This window comes from Balaenoptera acutorostrata, chromosome 6, assembly GCF_949987535.1.
Source record: "Balaenoptera acutorostrata chromosome 6, mBalAcu1.1, whole genome shotgun sequence".
In the NCBI taxonomy this organism is placed as follows: domain Eukaryota; kingdom Metazoa; phylum Chordata; class Mammalia; order Artiodactyla; family Balaenopteridae; genus Balaenoptera; species Balaenoptera acutorostrata.
In genome coordinates, this window is record NC_080069.1 from 54,419,190 (window position 1) to 54,439,034 (window position 19,845).

General features: G+C 43.4%; 1 long non-coding RNA gene and 1 pseudogene across 4 annotated transcripts in view; one reads left to right on the forward strand and one right to left on the reverse strand.

The window, feature by feature from the left end:
- Nucleotides 1–19,257, reverse strand: part of LOC130708387 (uncharacterized) — a 39,725-nt gene extending 20,468 nt beyond the window's left edge. The window contains exons 1-6 of one of the 4 annotated variants that reach the window (XR_009008601.1): nucleotides 18,450–19,257; nucleotides 13,261–14,131; nucleotides 3,962–4,037; nucleotides 2,041–2,170; nucleotides 741–1,781; nucleotides 90–261 (exon numbers count right to left, since the gene is read on the reverse strand). This is a non-coding gene — a long non-coding RNA (uncharacterized LOC130708387). Of the gene's footprint in view, nucleotides 1–89; nucleotides 262–740; nucleotides 2,171–3,961; nucleotides 4,038–5,201; nucleotides 6,085–13,260; nucleotides 14,271–16,727; nucleotides 16,830–18,449 lie in introns of those variants that run through there. The other 3 variants (XR_009008598.1, XR_009008599.1, XR_009008600.1) reach the window with 3 other exon arrangements.
- LOC130708386 (interferon alpha-7-like) lies at nucleotides 16,937–17,443 on the forward strand (annotated as a pseudogene).
- Nucleotides 19,258–19,845: the final 588 nt, after the last annotated feature.

Genomic DNA, 19,845 nt, shown 5'->3' on the forward strand with positions numbered 1-19,845 from the left:
AGAACCTCTGCAATATAACTCTTCTCCAGTTTGTGGGGCTCCCATCCCGGGGGTATGGGACATGGTTATATCTAGTCTGCCCCTCCTACCCTTTCTCATCGTGGTTCCTTTTTTATGTCTTTAGCTGTAGATGATCTCTTCTGGTTGGTTCTGGTCTTTTTCATTGATGGTTGTTCTGCAAGTACTGGTGATTTTGGTGTGCTCATGAGAGGAGGTAAGCTCAGGGTCTTTCTACTCCACCATCTTGGCCAAAGAGAATATCTTTGATACAACACAAAAACACAGATTTAAATTGCTTTGACCTTTACCTTATTGATAAATTCATATAATTTGTGTTTTATAAAAAATCTGCAACATTTCATCTGGATTCTAAGCATTCACACCCACTACTATGTGGCTTTTTTTTTAATGGATTGTAAACTGAAGAGCTTCAGCTTACATAGTATCACACTAGCAGAGTAAATCTTTTCCATGGCAGAAAGAATCTAATGTGCAAATATCCAGGTATAAGTAAACTTGATGAACTTATAATATTCTAAGAGCTTTTATATTGGTTTGCCCATGCAGATGCTAGGATCAGATCACTGCTCTACCCACAAAGCTTTCATCCACCCCAGACAACAACACATACATAAGTACACATGTGTGATACAGAGTGGCTTCTGGACCAGCTGATCCAAATTCTTTTTAGTACCATCCCTGGGCTCCAAGAAAGCCTATTTCTTGGCTAGGGAACTTACCCATTTCCTCTGTTGTCTCAGAGCAGAATATTCTCATACTGAGTATTCTTTCTTCCAGGATGGATATGATTGAAAACAGGTGACCTCTTAATTGTGCCTCCTGAAGCCTGTCAAGAATGCACTTATGCCAATAGTTCTTTTCTGGATATAACCTTCCTTGTTCCTTCTGTTCTATTTAATACAGTATTAGAACAAGATGAATATAAAGCTGCTGACGGCAGTTAAGGTCTGCTACCTGAGCTCAGATGTTTCATCGTGTACACAGCCCTTTCCCATTTTTAAGTTCATGCAGTATTCTAGCTCTTTACTGGTCCATCTTCCAGAAGGCTGTGACTATAGAGTTAGAGGTTTATCATTCTTTGCCTCATTTCACCAAAGAGCCCATCAGCAGAGTCTATATGTGTGAATGGAGGGCAAGTCTAATTTCTACTGACTGAACTTTTATCTTAGTTGGAAGGATAGTTTATCACTTAGAAGCCAACACATTCCAGCCAGGAATTAATTAGTGATCCATAAAAACAACTCATTTCTTCATACTAGGCAAAGTGTTTGGTTATTAATCCCTCCATCCTTATCCAGATAACACAGATTTCACAAACCTTCTATGTACCCTATGTATACAGACACACTCAAAGGCATCACTTAAGAACCTCAGAGAATGGGGAAAGAGGGTTTTCTAACTAACTTTCCAGGCTGACTCTCCATTAATGAGCAAAAACCTGTGCCCTCAACTTTTCCTGCTTCATCCTGTAAGGGGAGTGGGTTATGGATTTCACTTACACTGTCCACTTAGTTTACTTCTCCAGTTTCCGTATCTGCATTTCTCATTCACCCTCACCACTTACCTCGTAGTGCACTTACCAGCCATGTGCAACAGGTTCCTGGCTATCATTTGGGAATACTTCTGTGTGTAGACCAAGCTCAAGGAGATGCCTCTACTTAGCCCCCAAACTCAGTGTCCAGAAATGGGTTTTTACATATCCTGCTGGGCGCTTGCAGCTGGTCAAAGCTCCCAGTGGACAACCTGACTTTGTGGAGTATCTATTGGGGCACAGTAGAGAAGCCCTATCAAGATCTAGGTAGCGATCAGGATTATAACTTTGAGAATGACCTAAGTCTGCTGAAGCATTGGTTGTGTGCAGAGGCAGGAGCCACAAAGGGGACTTCTTTCAGGACAATGGTAGAACTGGGGTCATCTCGTTACTGCTACTAACCAGTCTCGAACTACAATCAAGTCACTAGCTGGATGTTTTGTTAAAAAATCATTAAAACTGATTATTGTGTCCATAGTCTCACTTACCTGGGGTAGTTATTACATCAGTGATGTTGCTGGACCAACACCATTCTATTTGGAGAGATGTGCAGATGACTGCAGATGGTGGTATCAGGCACAAGAAAAATGCATAACCTGCCACTCCAGTGCTCCATCCCTGCATAGAAAGAGTGGTTAATTTTTCTCTAGTATCCTTTACTGTCTGTCTCACCATCCCACTGCTGGCTTTCAGAAGAGCGTGGTCAAAAGAAAAATCTCAACACTACTACATTTAACTCTTAATAGCAGCCTTTGTCCATCCCTTAGGAATGACTTTACACCCCAGACCTTACCTCTACCACAGTCTCAACAGTTCTCTTCTCCTACCCAAGTTGACCTATAAGAACTGCTTTTATTAATACCCAGAATATAATGCTGAGAAACACTGTTCTCTCACATCATAGACTATTATCTATTCTCTGATACATCTCTAATCATCATCTTGAAGGATCTGAGCCATGTGGTCACTTTGATACAACAGAGCAGCAACCTGATTCCCAAACCAGACGCAAAGCTTCATACAGTGGGTTTTCATACACTGCATTCCTCATTTATCCTGGCATTATATTTTCCAAAGAAAAACAGGAATGGGATTCTCCTTAGCCCCCTTGAGTTGGGGAACACAAGGTGATCTTCCTAACATTTCTAAAGAAATGTGGCCAACAACACAACCCTCTCAGCTTTAGAGTGACTGTAAGAAAGCAGCAAGGACTACCCAAGCTCCACTGTGTTCCTAGAACCTCTGGAAAAAACACTAGTTCACATGAGCTCAAACATTTTAATCCTGAGCTGATACCCTCTTCCCTGAGTTCCTTAGAATCAGGTAACCCAAGCTCAAACCGTGTACAAATCCCCTTACCCCTCCTTCCTACTAAGCCTCATCAAGGTTCTTCATGGTGAGTACTCTCACTTGCTGCAAAAGTTAGGAAACCTAACTCGGTAAACCAACTATAGAGCTGTTCCTGGGGCGTCTAGCTGGGCTTCATTACAACTCCAGGAAAGAAAGTCATGTGAGAGCCTCCAGAGAGAACTAGCACAGTCTTCCATCTGTGCTGTTAGTGGTCAGAGAGAAGAGAATTTTTGGTGCTAATTTTTTTGGAGGGTACTAATTTTTTTGGAGGGTGAGGGTGGAACATGCCCCCTTTTACTTTATGCATATAAGTAATGTTTTTAACTGTTCAAAAAATATCTGAAAGATTTGAGAAAAGCTCTGTTTCCTTCAACTAATGTGACAAGAAAAAAGGTCCAGAGATTTAGGTCTGTCCATAATCTCACAGCTATAGTGTAGGCATATTGTACATTAAAAACTCAGCAGTGTTGTGTCCACCTAGAGGGGTGGGATAGGGAGGGTAGGAGGGAGACGCAAGAGAGAGGAGATACGGGGATATATGTATATGTGTAGCTGATTCACTTTGTTATACAGCAGAAACTAACACAACATTGTAAAGCAATTATACTCCAATAAAGATGTTTAAAAAAAAGAAATACTGGCGTCAAAGCATAAAATATAAGTAAATAAAAAAATAAAACTCAGCAATATGAGTACCCAAGTCCCTTGAAATAAGATCATCAAAAGCACTGATTTTGAAGACTTCCTAGAAGATAAAAACATATTTCATAGTCTTCGCTCTAAGAGCAGAACACACAACTTAAAACCAGAGCAAGAGAAATAGAGCGAGACTCTTGACAGATTTTATCTTCCAAGGACAGCAGCAATGCTGTCTCCCACCCCATGTGTGCCTTGAAAACTATGCCATTTCTCACCAACCTGAGGTTGATTTACTTCATCCCTCTTTAAATATGGGAAGGCTTGTGTTGGGCTGCACCCCGAAGGCCTCCAAGCCCCGTGGCTGCCCAGCCTCAAGACCTAAGAAAGAGCCCAGAGACAGCCGAAACATCAATGGCTTACCGGACAGGGAATCTTAAGAAAATGGTCCTGCAGCGACACCCCGTGGACAGCAAGCAAGACGTGGCAGCAATCTTACCTATGTGAGGGAGGAAGCTACTATTATACAGGGAATTTTCATCAGATTGGCTCATCAGTTACCAAGGAAACCAGTAGCAGGGCCCTTCCATCACAACCCCTCAGGTTAATGACCAACATCAGAGCAGATACTGATATTTCCCTTTTATGCGTTAGCAGGTGGAGCCGTTTTGGCCTAAGCATTAGAACAATCACTCGGCAGGCCGGGGGCGAGCACGCTGGTGGGCGTGGGGTGTGAGGGAGGCGGGGGCTGGTCTAGCGGGGGGTGCCCGAAGAGCAAGAGAACAGCCGTCCTGAGTGTCCTGACCACACACCCCACCCCTACCCACCCTGCACGACCCTTACAATCTCCGTCCGCCCCTCTTCCGAGACACCCCTGGGGTCAGGTACGTAGCGGCGCACCGCAACCAGATACCACAAATGCAATACACACAACAGCAGCTAAGAGTGTCAAGAGTAAGCTAGGCCCGTGGCACACAGGGCAGGAAGAAGGCAAGAGTCTTCAGTTGCCCCCCTACGGCGGCATGAGCCAGGTGGATTTCCCATGGTATCTCGCTGCACACCCAGCCATCAGACTCATTTTGCAGCCTGGCCACCATGGTGGCCCAGTCCGCGAGCTGATTCCCTGCCCTCAGGCTAGCGAGGAAGTCTAGCAATACAATACAGGGAGGTCGTGACCAGTAAGCAAAATACAAGCCTTAACAGCATTCTGAGATAATAGCACCCCTACCTGTGGTTTCTGTCCTGGCCTGCAGTACCATACCGCCTGTCCACCCTCAGTCCCCACGGCCGGCGCCAAATACTGGAGCCTTTCAATTAGCAAGGCAGCAGCAGGGTTGTAAGGCAGGTGGAAATACCAGCGCTTATCTTTACCAGCCCATTCCTGAACTGCATGACCAAGAAAGTGGGATTCCTTGGTCACTATCCATGTCTATGGTGAGAAAGGAAGACAAGAAAGAGTATAGCCATTTTGAAAAAAGACCAGACAACGGTCTTGGGCAAAACAGGCCTTGCAAGCTAGAGAACAAAGGCCAAGGGGTCCTGAGTCCTGGGGGTGGGATCAGAGAAGGGGGCAACAGCCTCCCAGGAATAAAAGATTATCTCTGTTACATTAGCGAGTTTACCTAGTTGCCACAAGGGAAGAAGCTCAACTGCAAATTTCAACCTTACCTGTTCCGGGGCTCTCTTGCAGAAACTCCTCATGCACTCCTTTCCCCTCCCAGAAGCACTCCCTATTCCTGAGAGCCACCATGGAGCCTCCTGCTGCTGAACGAAGAAGTGTGACGATTTCTGGAAATTGTCAGTGATCATGAGACAAACCCTCCCTTTTGTTATAAAAGCAACTCGCCCCTTCCACGCAGGAAGCTGCCTTTTTTCCTCCACCCCCCACCCCAGCCTTCTCCCTTGTGCACAAGCTCTCTCTTTTAATAAAAATCTTTGCTTGCCTAAGAGTCTTGTGGAAGCGGTATCATTTCTATGGTATTGCTGCCCAAGAATCTGGAAAGGGCCCGGTAACAATGGGAGTCCTGTTTCTCTCCCACAGCTGTTCTAGGTCCTGAAGAGTGGTCTTTTGCGTTGCTCTACGCATCATGGAAGCCTTCTGTAATGGCTTCCACCTGTTGTAAGACACTGTAGACTGCATAGAGCTGTCGTCCCAACACACTGCATCGTGGCTCTGCCCGCTTCCACGGCTGGGCCCAGAAGCGCCAGGGTATTAGTATTTTGCCATCGCCACAGGCCCAAACCACACCCTGCCGGGGAAGTGGCCACACCCAATTCACAAGCCTGTCCTCAGTTAATATCCCTAAAGCCTGTGGCTTTTAACTGTTTAGGGGTTTGGGGTTGGGAGTACGCTCCATTACCCAAACAGATAACTCCCAAAGTATCTGATAGGGAACCCAGGTCCTCGCGTTTTGCCTTCACCAGCCAGTCCCGGGCAGTCAGATCGGCCACAAGCACAGGGCTGCTACTTTTAGACTGGAAAGAGCCTCTGAGGTTAACAGGATATCATCAGTATAAGGGTCGAGAAAGACATGCCTCATGGTAGACAGCTGCCACAGGTCCCACTTGCTAGTGGATGGCCACCTTGGGATTATCCCCCCACCCCACCCCGCTATCCATCATTATTTCCCGACGTCTCAGCGTCTCAGCACTCACCGGAGTATCCTCGGCCTCTGGGCTTCTTGGCTGGCTCGCCAACTGTTGAGCGGCACCCTGCAGGCCTGCAAGCCTTATAGCTGCCCAATCTCCAGACCCCAGAAAGAGCCCAGAGCCCACATCAGTGGTTTACTGGACAGGGGTCTTACGTGTCTGTATTAAAAGGTCCTCAGAGAACACCCAGCCGTGAAAAGCAATCGGCCGGCAGGATCTGATAGCCATGTTTGCTACTCCTCGGGAACACAGGAGACTACCATTTCTAGTGGGAACTGACCTCAGGTTCGCTCATCAGTTACCAAGGACACCAGCAGCTGGGGCAGGTCTCTCACAACCCCTCAGGTTAATGACCATCACCACCACAGATATTTCCCTTTTATGAACTAGCAGGTGAGCCGTTTTGGCCTAAGCCTTAGAACAATCACTTGGTAGGGCAGGGGGCAAGCATGTTGGTGTGAGCGGGGTGTGAGTGAAGCAGGGACTGGTCTAGCACGGGATGCACAAAGAGCAAGAGAACAGCCATCTTGAGTTGACTAACCATACAGAGTGTTAATTTTTTACAAAAAATTTGTTGGAAATAATATTCTATGACTTCCAAAGGTAGGTTAGGGTTTATCAAGCTTGGCAGCACACACACTTGAGGCCAGATAATTCTTTGTTGTGGCTGCTGGCCTGTGGGTCCTGTAGCGTATTTAGCAGCATCCCTGGCCTCTATCCATTAGATGCCAGTATCAGCCCTCATCACCAGTTGCAACAACTGAAAATGTCTCCAGACATTGCCAAACATCCCCTCAGGGACAAAACTGCCCTCACCGAGAACCAATGGATTAGGTCATAATAGCTTGCTTACTGGGCCACTCACTTTTGAGCCCAAGGCCCCTTTTAAAAAGTTCAACTACACTGAGTCTACCACACTCACAGAAAAACCAGACCACAAGGAGAGTCATTGCGAGGTGCTTCTGTACCCAGTACCAGCTGAGGTCCCAGCTGAGACTTATTAGCATCAGACAGGCCAGTGAAAGTGCCTACCACCTGCCAGGTCAATCCCGGCCACCCAGTGGAGTGTGCTCCTGAGGCCCTAGAGATGGTGAAACAGAGACAAGCCATTCCTTCTGTGCCCTGTGGGAATCCCTGGCTCACAGAATCTGTGAGATGAGACATTTATTATTTTGGGTGATAGATTTTGGAGTAATTTGTTTCAAAGCTATAGTACTGGGGACATTATGTTTGTTTGTATTGTGAGTGGAGGTCTACAACAATAAACAAACAAGCCCTATTTATCAGATCAGATTGAGTATGAGTGTAAAATCCTTTAAGACTTCAGAAAGATCTAGGCGGTGTCTCAGAGAGTCTTTCAAACAAACAAAAGGCCTTCTGAGGATCCTAGGGAGTGCCTCACAGAGTCTCTCCATTAAGTGACAGAGCTCTAAAACACCAACTTGCTGTCTCACTGAAGACTCGTGGGTAGCCCAAAGTGAAAAAGGGTTTATATCTGAAGAGATTTGTGGGTGTGCCTCTTATCCAATGGCATTCATTATAAACGGATATACAGCAAACCCAGTAAATGTTTACAGTAATTATATCAGTTTAGACTGAAAGTAATAGAGAGCATACACAATAAAGAGGGCTTCAGATCCCCAAACTTTTCCAGAAAGGAAGCAGGATGAGAAGTCTACACGATGTAAAACATAAGCACTTCTTGTGGGAAAGGAAGGATAACTTAAAAGGCAGAGCCAAGAAGCCAGAAAGGAGAAAAATGAGCCTTGGAGAATAACTCCCAGAGACTTAGAACTGAGCCCTAATCTGAAAATTGACACCACCTGCCCTAATAGATAGCCGAGTTACAATAGGCCGGTGACTGCTATGTGCTTTCTGCTTTACCCCATTTTGAATGGGACTATTATAATATCTTATGCCTGCCTCACCATTGTATGTTGGGAGTAAAGGAACAAATAACCTCTCTATTTAGATTACAGGGCTCCACATTGAGAAGAATGGCACTCAAGGAGCAGTGCTGGAGGAATTGTGCCTGAGGAACTCCATCCACACCTTGATCTGATGGAGATGGTGCAACTCTGGACCTGGATTTTTGCCATAATAAGATGAGACTTTGGAAGGTTTTGAGAAGTGATGAATGTATTTTACATGTGAAAGGATGTGACGTTTTATGGACTGTAGCAGATTGTATTTTTAAAAGATGGCAGCAACAACATTTCCCTCATTTCACATATTTTTCTAGAATGTTGAAAATCCTCCAGTAAGAGATACATTGTCTAATTCCTCTCTCCTTGAATCTGAATGGGTTTGTGACATCTACAATATGTAAAAATGATACTGTGATTTCTGAGGCTTGGTCATAAAAGGTAATGCTGCTTCTGCCTTGCTGACCGAACCATCATATGAGAAGTGCTATCACTCTGAGTATCACTCTTATCCACTGCGCCACCAGGGAAGTCCGAGCAGATTACATTTAAAAGAAATATCTTCCTTCTGACCTTTTCAAAGATAACAGGAAAATAAATAATATATAACTTAGACCTTCGAATCAAGTGGGGTCTTTTTCTTCATTAACAAGTTGACAGGAACACTCAGGGATTAAGGAAAAATATTTTGGCTCTTGAGATACAGAACTTCACAGACTTTCACTGGTGACGAAGTGCAGCAAGTGGTTATTTTCACTGCCCTCATTAAGACTGGTTATTGATTAAAGGCATTGTTGATGCAAATACTTAGACCAGTCCATGCTTAGGGTACCATTGGTTCAATGGCCTTCAAATTTAAAAAAAAAAATAAAGAATAAGTGGGACTTGCCTGGTGGTCCAGTGGGTAAGACTCCACACTCCCAATGCAGGGGGCCTGGGTTCGATCCCTGGTCAGGGAACTAGATCCCGCATGCCATGCCGCAACTAAGAAGTCCGCATGCAGCAACTAAAAGATCCCGCATGCCGCGACGAAGATCCCACATGCCACAACTAAGACCCTGCACAGCCAAAATAAATAAATAAATATATAAATATTAAAAAAATAAAAATAAAAATTGTTTTAAAAAACTATTTTGGACTGACCTCTAGAGGGGAAACAAGGTCTCAGTTTCTTCCAAAACCACAAATTTGATTCTATTTGTTTGTGCTCCAAAGGAAAGAGATTCCAGGCGAGTAAGTAAAGACCAGTGAAGCCACTGAATACTGGTATCCATTAATATATCAGTGTTCAAGGACTTCCCTGGTGGTCCAGTGGGTAAGACTCTGCGCTCCCAATGCAGGGGGCCTGGGTTTGATCCCTGGTCGGGGAGCTAGATCCTGCATGCATGCCACAACTAAAAATCCACATGCCACTACTAAGAAGTCCACATGCCGCAACTAAAGGATCCCACATGTCTCAGCAAAGATCCCGTGCCACAACTAAGACCCAGCACAGCCAAAATAAATAAACAAATATTAAAATACATATATATATATATATCAGTGTTCAAACCTAGATATTGGTATCCCTGAGGGTACATGATTACTATCCAGGGGCATGCAAGCACATAGATTTTAAGAACACATTTTTTACAACCTCAGCATCAATAAACATCCTTGATGAAACCGATCAGCCAGAGAAGAGAGATGGAAGTTTGGCCCATCGCCATTCTCACATTTAGACTTTACATCACTTTGTAAAATAAAGTCCTTCTTACCCATTCCAAGCCTCAGCCTGGCGCACTGCCTCAGTGTGCAAAACCTCTGTGACACCAGAGGGACAATTCCAGAAGGCTTAGTTCTTCAGAATGATTCCTTTGATAGAAAAGCAGAGGGGACTTTAATAAGATGTTTATGCTTTATCAGTTACATCTTCTCTCTCCTGTATCAACATCTTTCTTTTTATTGGCTAGTTTTGATCAACATTAAATGTGCTTAATTTTCATTTTATCCTAAACATGACTATTCCTCAGCCCTATGACCACTTGTTAGTATTATTTTGCTTCTGTCATTCTGTTCATACCCAAACTTCTTCAACGTTCTTTGCATTATCTGTCCCTATTTCTTCACATGCAGCTAATTTCTCCACTCAGTATAATGTTGCTTCAGCTTCCCTTGTTCTCTTGAAACCGCTCAGCCAAGGTTTACAATAAACTACAACTTACTGAGGTCAGAGATCAGCCAGTCAGCTATGGGTAACATCTCAGAAGCATCTGACAATTCTGACCACGCCCTCCATCTTAAGGTCTGACCGTCATCTGGTCTCTATGTCAACACCATCTCCTGTTTTTCTCCACCTCCTCTCCTTCCTTTATTGACTACTCCCTCTCATCTTAGGGAATTGGTGTTCCTCAAAATTCTGTGCTAGTCGCACACTTCATCCTCTCTGCACATATAGGTCTCAACCTCCCAAATAGTTCCAAATGTCATCTCTATGATTGTGACCTCCATATGCATGTCTTTCCCCAGAATCTTAGCTCCAAACATTAGATCCATATTTCTACATACTAGAATATCTAGACTATCTCCACTTAACATGTTCAAAATTGAATACATATTTTTCAAACTTTCTTGCCCTTCTATGTCCCCTGTGTGAATGCGCCCCAATCATTCTGCAGCCCAAGATAGAGACATGGACATTATCATTGAGTTCTCAACTTCCTCAAAGCCCATAGCCAATAAATCATCACAGATTGTTCTTTTGACATCATACTCGTGGCCACCCATCATCTGTACAACAGCCTTTCTACATGAAGGGATATGCCTACCTTACGAATCCTATTTCTTTCATTGCAGTTGTTTTAAAATATATTCACAAACTGTCTCATACTCTTTCCCGTCCCTTCCCTTGACTATGTACTTGATGTAGCAACTTCCCTCTAATGAATACACAACACAGGTTGAAGTAATGGTGTGTAACTTATAAGACTGTCATAAAACCATTTACTGCCTTCTCCACTTCTAGTTTTCATCACTCACTTTGGGAGAAGCCAGCTGTTGTGAGGACACATCACAGAGCTTAGTGGAGGGGCGCAGGTGACTGTGATGAGGAACTGAGGCTTCCTGCCAGTGGTCATGTGAATGACCCACGTTAGAAGCAGATCCTCCAACCCAAGTCAAGCCTTCAGGTGACTGCAGGCCAGCTGACATCTTGACCGCCACCTCATGAGAGATCCTGAGCCCACTGAAAGCGCTCTCAAATTCTTGATTCATAAAAACTGTTAGGCAATAGACTAGTGGTTAATGCCACTAAATTTTTAGGTTATTAATTATGCATCAATAGAACACTAATTCACCAATGTAGGAGACCCAATGCAAATTTCTAGCCTCCTTTGCAGATAGAATGCAGGCACTTGAATAAGACTTTGCCAATCTGAAGCACCTGTGTGACATTTTGATCCAGAAGTGAAAAATGAGAAGATACAGGCTCTGTGTGGCAATTCCACGTTTGCTGGCTGAAGCAGTGGTTTCCCATGGTGGCAAGTTCAAGTTTCCAGGAAAGAAATGGCATCAAAAAATGGCATTTCCTTTCAGTTCTTACTGGAATATCGGCAAAAACATAAACAGAATTAACGAAACTATTTATGTGCCTTTTGGATTTTAAGGGTGACTGAAGGTTTAAGGGCACTTTGCATCTCTTTAAAAGCAAAAGAGTGAAGTAAGCCAGAAAGAGAAAAACAAATATCCTATATTAACGCATACATGTGGAATCTAGAAAAATGGTACAGGTGAACCTATTTGCAGGGCAGGAATAGAGACGCAGACATAGAGAACAGATGTGTGGACATGGTGGAGGGGGAAGAGAAGGGTGGGACGAATTGGGAGATTAGGATTGACATGTATACACTACCATGTGTAAAATAGATAGCTAGGGGGAACCTGCTGTTTGGCACAGGGAGCTCAGCTCGGTGCTCTGTGATGACCTAGATGGGTGGGAGGGGGGAGGGAGGAGGGGGGAGGGGGGAGGGAGGTCCAAGAGGGAGGGGATATATGTAGACATATAGCTGATTCACTTCATTGTACAGCAGAAACTAACACAACATTTTAAAGCAATTATACTCCAATAAAAAAATAAATAAATAAAAGCAAAAGTAAGATTCAGCAGACTTCCCTGGCGGTCCAGCAGTTAAGACTGTGGTTCTACTACAGCGGGCGAGGGTTTGATCCCTGCTCAGGGAACTAAGATCCCACGTGCCGCGCGCGGCCAAAAAAAAAAAGTAAGACTCAGCACTTAAAATATAGATTAAACTACCCCCACAAAGCAAAATAAAACAAAACGCAAAGCTTGCCACATTATAACATAAATAGTAAAATCTGCAAATATAGCAATTATCACAAGATAATAAATACTAATTATTACAAATTAAAATGAAATTTCTTTCTGTTCAAAACTACAGTTTCTTATTATTGATAAAAATCTGCCAAAATGACTCAATATATTTAACGGAAGCAGACAAAAAAGTCTTTGAACTGAGTAAATATTTACAAGATTGAGGCCACTAATAAGTGCAGTCAGCCCTCCATATACATGGGTTCAACCACTACAGGTTGAAAATATTTGAAAAAAAAATTCCAGAAAGTTCCAAAAAGCAAAGCTTGAATTTGCCATGTGCCAGCAACTATTTATAGCATTTACATTGTATTAAGTATTATTAAGTAATCCAGAGGTGATTTAAAGTATATGGCGGGGCTTCCCTGGTGGCACAGTGGTTAAGAATCCGCCTGCCAATGCAGGGGACACGGGTTCGAGCCCTGGTCCGGGAAGATCCCACATGCCGCGGAACAACTAAACCTGTGTGCCACAACTACTGAGCCTGTGCTCTAGAGCCTGCGAGCCACAACTACTGAAGCCCGTGCGCCTAGAGCCTGTGCTCTGCAACAAGAGAAGCCACCACAATGAGAAGTCTGTGCCCCACAACAAGGAGTAGACCCCGCTCACTGCAACTAGAGACAGCCTGCGTGCAGCAGCGAAGACCCAATGCAGCCAAAAGTTAAATAAATGAATAAATAAATAAATTAAAAATAAAATAAAATAAAACACATTTAAAAAAATTAAAAAAAAAATAAAGTATATGGGAGATGTATGTAGGTTATATGCAAATACTATACCATCTTATATAAGGAACTTGAAGATCCACGGTATCCGTGGAGGTTCTGGAACCTCTCCCCCTTGGGTACTGAGGGAGGACTGTAGATGAGACATACTGTTGAAGATTAAGTCTCCTTTTCAACTTCCTGAGTCTTCTGATGAGCTTATTAATACAAAGAAAGCATTTACTGATTTTCACATCTTAACTTCCAGTATGACAATGTCCCAGGCAACAGCAGCTGTGTACTTTCCTTCTCAGATCGACCCTGGTACTCTGTATTTACTTTTGGGTTTTTGTTTTTGTTTTTGTTTTTGTTTTTTTTGGCCACGTCCAGCTGCCTGTGGGATCAGGGATTGAATCCAAGTCACAGCAGTGAAGGCGCAGAGTCCTAAGCACTGGACCACCAGGGAATTCCCTGAGCCTGGTACTTTGGAAGGAGTTCTTCAAAGTATGGCTGGAGTCCTCATTGCTCAGAAAGTCTTTCCATCTCCATTTCCTGCACCAAACAGGCCTCCGAAAATTCTAGCTGCTGATCAGTCCAATGAGAATTATCATCCCTTTTTGCTGAAAAAGTTGAAGGTCTGCTAGATTACCGCATGGAGAAAGAGGTGACCTGAGCTATTTGGAACTGGCTGCTCCTGGAGGAACCTGAAAACCTTCTTGTCCTTCAGGCAGGAAAACAAGAAAGATTCTTCCATTAGGTGCAGAACTTGTGAGGGTCTCCTGCTTTGGCAGGCCGTGGTTCGGGGCTGGTCACAGCTAAGGGTGCAGACAGGGTTGGAGAACATCATCCTGGGTGTCATCAGTGAGGAGGTTGGCAGGCCACGGTGAGCTTCGTGATGCAGGTGTCTGGCTGTGGGAGCCTGTATCCAGCTGCTCTGAGTACCTGCCTGCAAATGAGATTCTTAAATAGTGCAAGGTTGTCAATTCTGTACTTATGCCAATGTTGTTTCCAAGTTTTTCCAATTTCTCTTCAATTTATCAGCAACAGATAATGTCGCAACTTCAATGCTTCTTTTGTTTATTACACTGGAAATTAAACACATTCATGGAAAAGGACAGAGTATAAATCCAATAGGATATACTCATCCAAATGAGACGCAAGGTTGAAATAAAAATCTGAGTCTCAATCTGTGTCTTTTTAAATTCTAATAAGAGTACTTAGACATTTGATATTTTACTGTATGTTCATGCTTTGTAATGCACCAAAATACAACTAGCCTGCCTCTCTCCATTTCCCCTTTAAGGGGCTAAGACATTAGATTTGAATTCCTCTACATGACTTTACAGGAGTCACAGCTCATGTTTCCAGACATAGTCTATGGATAAGAGTGGCATAAATGTTAACACCAAGGACTAATTCATACCATTCTCTTCCTTCTGTCACCAAAAGTGTGCTCACCACATATATATGTGACAATGCGCTTGGCAATGTGGATTCCAGGAAAGTAAGGCAGGGATGGTGACTGCCCTCCAGGGAGCAGGGAAGACAGACTTTAGAGGCAGGATTAGGATGAGGGAAGCACCACGTGCTCAGTGCAGCTGAGGGCCAGTGCTCAGAGCTGATGAAGAGGAGGGCCTGGGAGCAGCAGAAAGCTCCACTCTGACAAAGGTCTGTGGCTCCTGAATTTAATTGACATCAGATTTTGATTTCCTCTTCTAAAAAACTGAGACAACTCAAGTAGTTGTCACACAGGGAACTGTAAAGATTAAATGAAGTTTGCAAATTATAGTCTGAGAATCTGAATTTAGCGAACATAGCTGCGTTTAGCATTAATGTAACATACAGTAACTTGTAGAGTCCATGATCAGCCCCGCCAAGAGAGGCTTTGACTGCCGCTCCCTTAACACTGTCAGGCGTCTGCGTATTGAGGCCCCAAATGCAAACTGCAGGAGAGGGGTTGCCTTCTGGACTGTGAGGGAGCAAAGCCCAAGTTTCCAGGCTTAGAACAGTGCCTGGTATATTAAGGAGAGGAATCCTACAGCACTTGAAACATTTGCAGAAAACCAGCATCGAGGAAAAATGGCTGCTCTGTGAATAGTATAAATGAGATAAACAGTCCCTTCCCTCATCTTCAGTCTCAGACCACCTCTGGTGATATTATTTTAAGACAAAGGTGTTTTTAAATGTTATGGGGACCAGGAAATGGGTTATAAAATGTAGATGGGGCAGAGGGTGACGAGAAATGGGACATTCCTATATTTTTAGCTATAGAAGATCACAACATTACTTCGAAAGCTATCTCCTGGCTATCTGGGTAAAGAAAGGGAGGACTTCCCTCAAGCACAGAATGTAAGAAGGCACCAAATCTAAGTGATCAAGATAAGTAATATTTTAAGGCAATATATAAAAATGAAAATGCCACAACATACATGCTAAAGAAATTATCAAAATTTTAAATAAAGACAGAAATGACCCTGCATTTGGATGACGCTGACAGTCTTACAGAGGAAGGCTTCACGTTGCCAGTGAAATTTGGGTAATTTCTGTTTAGTCTATAAAATTCTTACCAAAGAAAATGAGAAGATCAGACCTGGTAAATGTCCTCAACTGCTTGTACAGGACACTAATAACTCTTTTTTCTACACTACAGTCAAGCTGGAGTCCTGAGAAAGGTGTTTCTGAAACTCGAGTTAAATAAAAATTATTTAAGACTGTCACAGAGTCACAAGAAATTGTCAAACACTGCAGTTCTCTCAAACAAGTAAAGAAGTAGTCTTGAAAATATTAATGAGTTTGCTTCCATTAAAGCTAGGAAAGTAAAATTATATTATATTAAATTCTTGTATAAAGAAACTATAGTTTAAATAGTTTAATAAAATGCTGTGTTTTAATACTCATATATTTTAATATCCTACCTTCAATATTTAAATATTTTCAGAAAATATTTTAAAATATAAAAAATTCTAAAATATTTAATTTAAGCAATATAAATTTAATTTAAAAATATAAAAAATAAAATGCTGTGAGTTTTTTAATGTTCCTACTTTTCAGTTATTCAGTACTTCCTCCTCCACGTTAACTCTGTATCCTTGAAAGACACCATGAAGTCCCAGAGCATCTACAGGGGCGCTCAGCTCCCGCGTCCTCGGCCCCGGTGGTGGCCGCGCTCCGACTCACCCCCAGGGCGTCCCCACCCCTTCCGGGCGTCCCATCGCCGCCGCGTTCCCCTCTCTCTGAGCCGTTAGCACAGCTCCAGAAACGAGCCCGAATCCGTAAAATCGGCCCCAACTCGCTTCCCAGCTTCAAACCCCTCAGAAAACGGCTTCTTTCCCCAAAATGGCCTCGCTCAAGTTTCTGTGCGAAAATACAGCACAAAACTCAGGGGAAAGCCCGAAAATGCAAGGTTCCAGCTTCCAACCAGACAAAAATGTCGCTGGCGCGGCCGCGACAAGGCTCTCACTTGAGAACTCAGCATTGCGAAGACAAAAGTTTTTTCGCACTATTAAATCAGTATAAAATTGCTCCGTGAGGACGCAACTCACTTTCTCTCGCGCTGCCCAAACCGCGGAAACTGAAAATTCTCAGAAGTCAGCGTTTCCCTAGCCGAACCGATCAAAAGACATCCGGCGGCCTCTTGCCGCCGCCTAGAGAAGCGCGCTGTCCCGGGTTCCAGGAAGGAACCTTCCCGCTAATTGTTTAGTGGTGCCCGCGCGCCCCCTCGCGGCCAGCTGGTGAATCACTGAACTTCTCAATGGCCCAGATCTATTTGCTAGCGGCAGGATACTCGGCTCCATCCCTGCTTGCCCTCTTGGCTGGAACTTGCCTTGGATCCATAGCCTACAGAACAGGGAACTCTTCATACTTTTGAGAGAGATGAAGAAGATCCCGTTTCAGTCATGCCTAGAGACAGAACCGACTTCAAATTTCCTTGGAAAAGAGGGAATATCACAGAAATCCTGACGACTCAAGGCACCGGCTACCACCATCTGATGCTCCAGCAGATGGTAACTTCTTCAACACGGAGGAAAGCCAAGCTGCTTGGAACAACACCCTGCTCCGTAAACTACTCTCTAGCCTTGATCACACCTTGGAACTACTGCATAAGCAGGTGGAAAATGACAATCTGGATTGTCCATATTTTGGAATTGTCCCGAAATATTTCCAAAGAATCCATCTCTATCTGAAGGAAAAGGAATACAGCCCCTGTGCCTGGGAGGTTATCAGAGGAGAAATTAAAGTGTTCCTTTCTCTCATGTAATAATTCTCCAATTACTGTCAACAAATAAAGAAGAAAGGTACACCTGTGACACTTCTAATCAAATGATTATTGTTTGTTTAGTCCTCCAAAGGTACCTCCACTCATATTTCTGCACATGCTGAAAACTATCTGAAGTGAGTATCACGAGCTTACAAAAATATATTTACAAAGAAGAACACAATCTATTTTCTTAAACAGGTAATTTTACAACGTGCTTTCTAAAATCTGTTTAACTTCTTGGAGGGTATTTGGGTTTCCAACTATGAGGTTTATTTTAAAATGGAAAGGTTGTTAGCATAGTATGCTGTTCAAGACATTTGTCAGTTAATTTCATGCTAGCTGCTGTAACAGAGAAACAGAAAGATGTCAGTAATTGGGTCATAATAGAAATTTATCTTTCCATCTTTAAGAGAAAAATGCAGGCATTCCTAATCAGATGAATTTTCTAGTTGGTTTCCGCTAAACAGTGATGTAAGGACATGGGTGCCCTCTATTGTGTGGCGTTGCTCTATTCAATGTGTGATTTCCAATTTGTGGTGTTTGAGTCTATTCCACTCAGTGGTAAAGGAAAAAGTATGGGGATTACATGGGATGTTTTCAAGGGCCAAGACATTATAGGGCAATATCACCTCTGCTCACATTAGTTGCCCTGAATTTATTATCATGGGAATCTAAGTGCAAAGAAGTTGGGAAGTTATTGGGTGACTAATGGAAGAGGAGATAAGTTCAATGAATAAGACTACTTTTCATTTTTATACTATGTGTACTAATGACATTCTAGAGAAAAGAAACCAAAACAATGTTCTTGCTTACACTCACATTATAAAAAAAATTTGACTTGGGGTCTGATTCCACAATTTCAACTTAGGTATGATGACATGGATGTCACTCATTAGAGTTCACAGCGTGACTGACTCTTTGAAAGAAGCATTCAAGTTGATTCCCAAAGGCATAGACTAACAAGGAAAATATTCCTAAGTGTAGACACAAGTTGTTTCCTTTTTACCTGAGGGAGACAAGAAAAGTAGGGCCACGTAGCTCCTTGCAAGTACTTGAGGATGACTGAACTGAAAGTGGAGCGTGGGTCTTCCATTTATGTCCAGGCCCGTGATTCTCATCCTTATCTTCTAAATACTGAAAATGCGAACTTGAAGAAAACAGTGCTGCAAACAGTCTTTTAAAAAATACCTCATACAATATTCCATTGTAACTTCCCTTGTAGAACCACAAAGAATTTTAAAGTATCTGTAGATTATTGTCCTCTCACATCGTATCTATCAAATATATCTATCAAATATATGATTGAGCTCCTGAAATGATAGGGACTGGACTAGCTGTCTAGGAAACGGGGTTGGGTAAGATGGTGTCTCTCCCTTTAGGTATTTTACACACTCCTGGAAGGTATTCTGAGGATACAATAGGTCAGGACATGTCTTACTATTTGGGCATCTTCAACAAAATAGCATAGCCTGGGTAGTTTGTAAAGAGCAGAAATTACTCACAGTTCCAGAGTCTGGAAATCCAAGATCTGGGTGTCAGCATGGTCCAGTTCTGGTGAAAGCCTGCTTCCAGGTCACACACTGTTCACTTCTCCTTGTATCTTCACATGGCAGAGACTGGGGGATTTATCTGAGACCTCTTTTAAAAGGGCACTAATTCCAATTGTGAGGCCTCCATCTTCATGACCTAATCACCTCCCAAAGGGCCCACCACCTAACACCATCACTTTGGGGATTAGGACTTTAATGAATCTCGCGGGGTACCAAACCTTAAGAACATAAAGGTCTTTAAAGGCTACACGCCTGTCATGTAGAAGTAAGAATATATTCATGCTGAGTGAATAAAGATGAAAGGGCAGGTTAGCAGGAAAAAAGAGCAGACCAAGGACTCAGAATCCAAACTCATGGTTTTGGACCTGAAGTCATGCTTTAATTATTATGGGCCAAATTTTGGACATCAAACTGAAAGAAGCCCACTCTCCCATGGAATGGAACGAAGATACAGGATGCAACAGAACATTCATCATTCTTTGTGAAGAGTCTCCAAAGATTCTCAGGAGAAATGTAGTAATTGCCACATCAGTAAAGATCCACTGGGGCTTCCCTGGTGGCGCAGTGGTTGAGAATCTGCCTGCTAATGCAGGGGACATGGGTTCGAGCCCTGGTCTGGGAAGATCCCACGTGCCGCGGAGCAACTGGGCCCGTGAGCCACAACTGCTGAGCCTGCGCGTCTGGAGCCTGTGCCCCGCAACGGGAGGGGCCGCGATAGTGAGAGGCCCGCGCACCACGATGAAGAGTGGCCCCTGCTTGCCGCAACTGGAGAAAGCCCTCGCATGAAACAAAGACCCAACACAGCTAAAAATAAAAATATATAAATGAAAATGGATGGCTAACGTTCTTAAG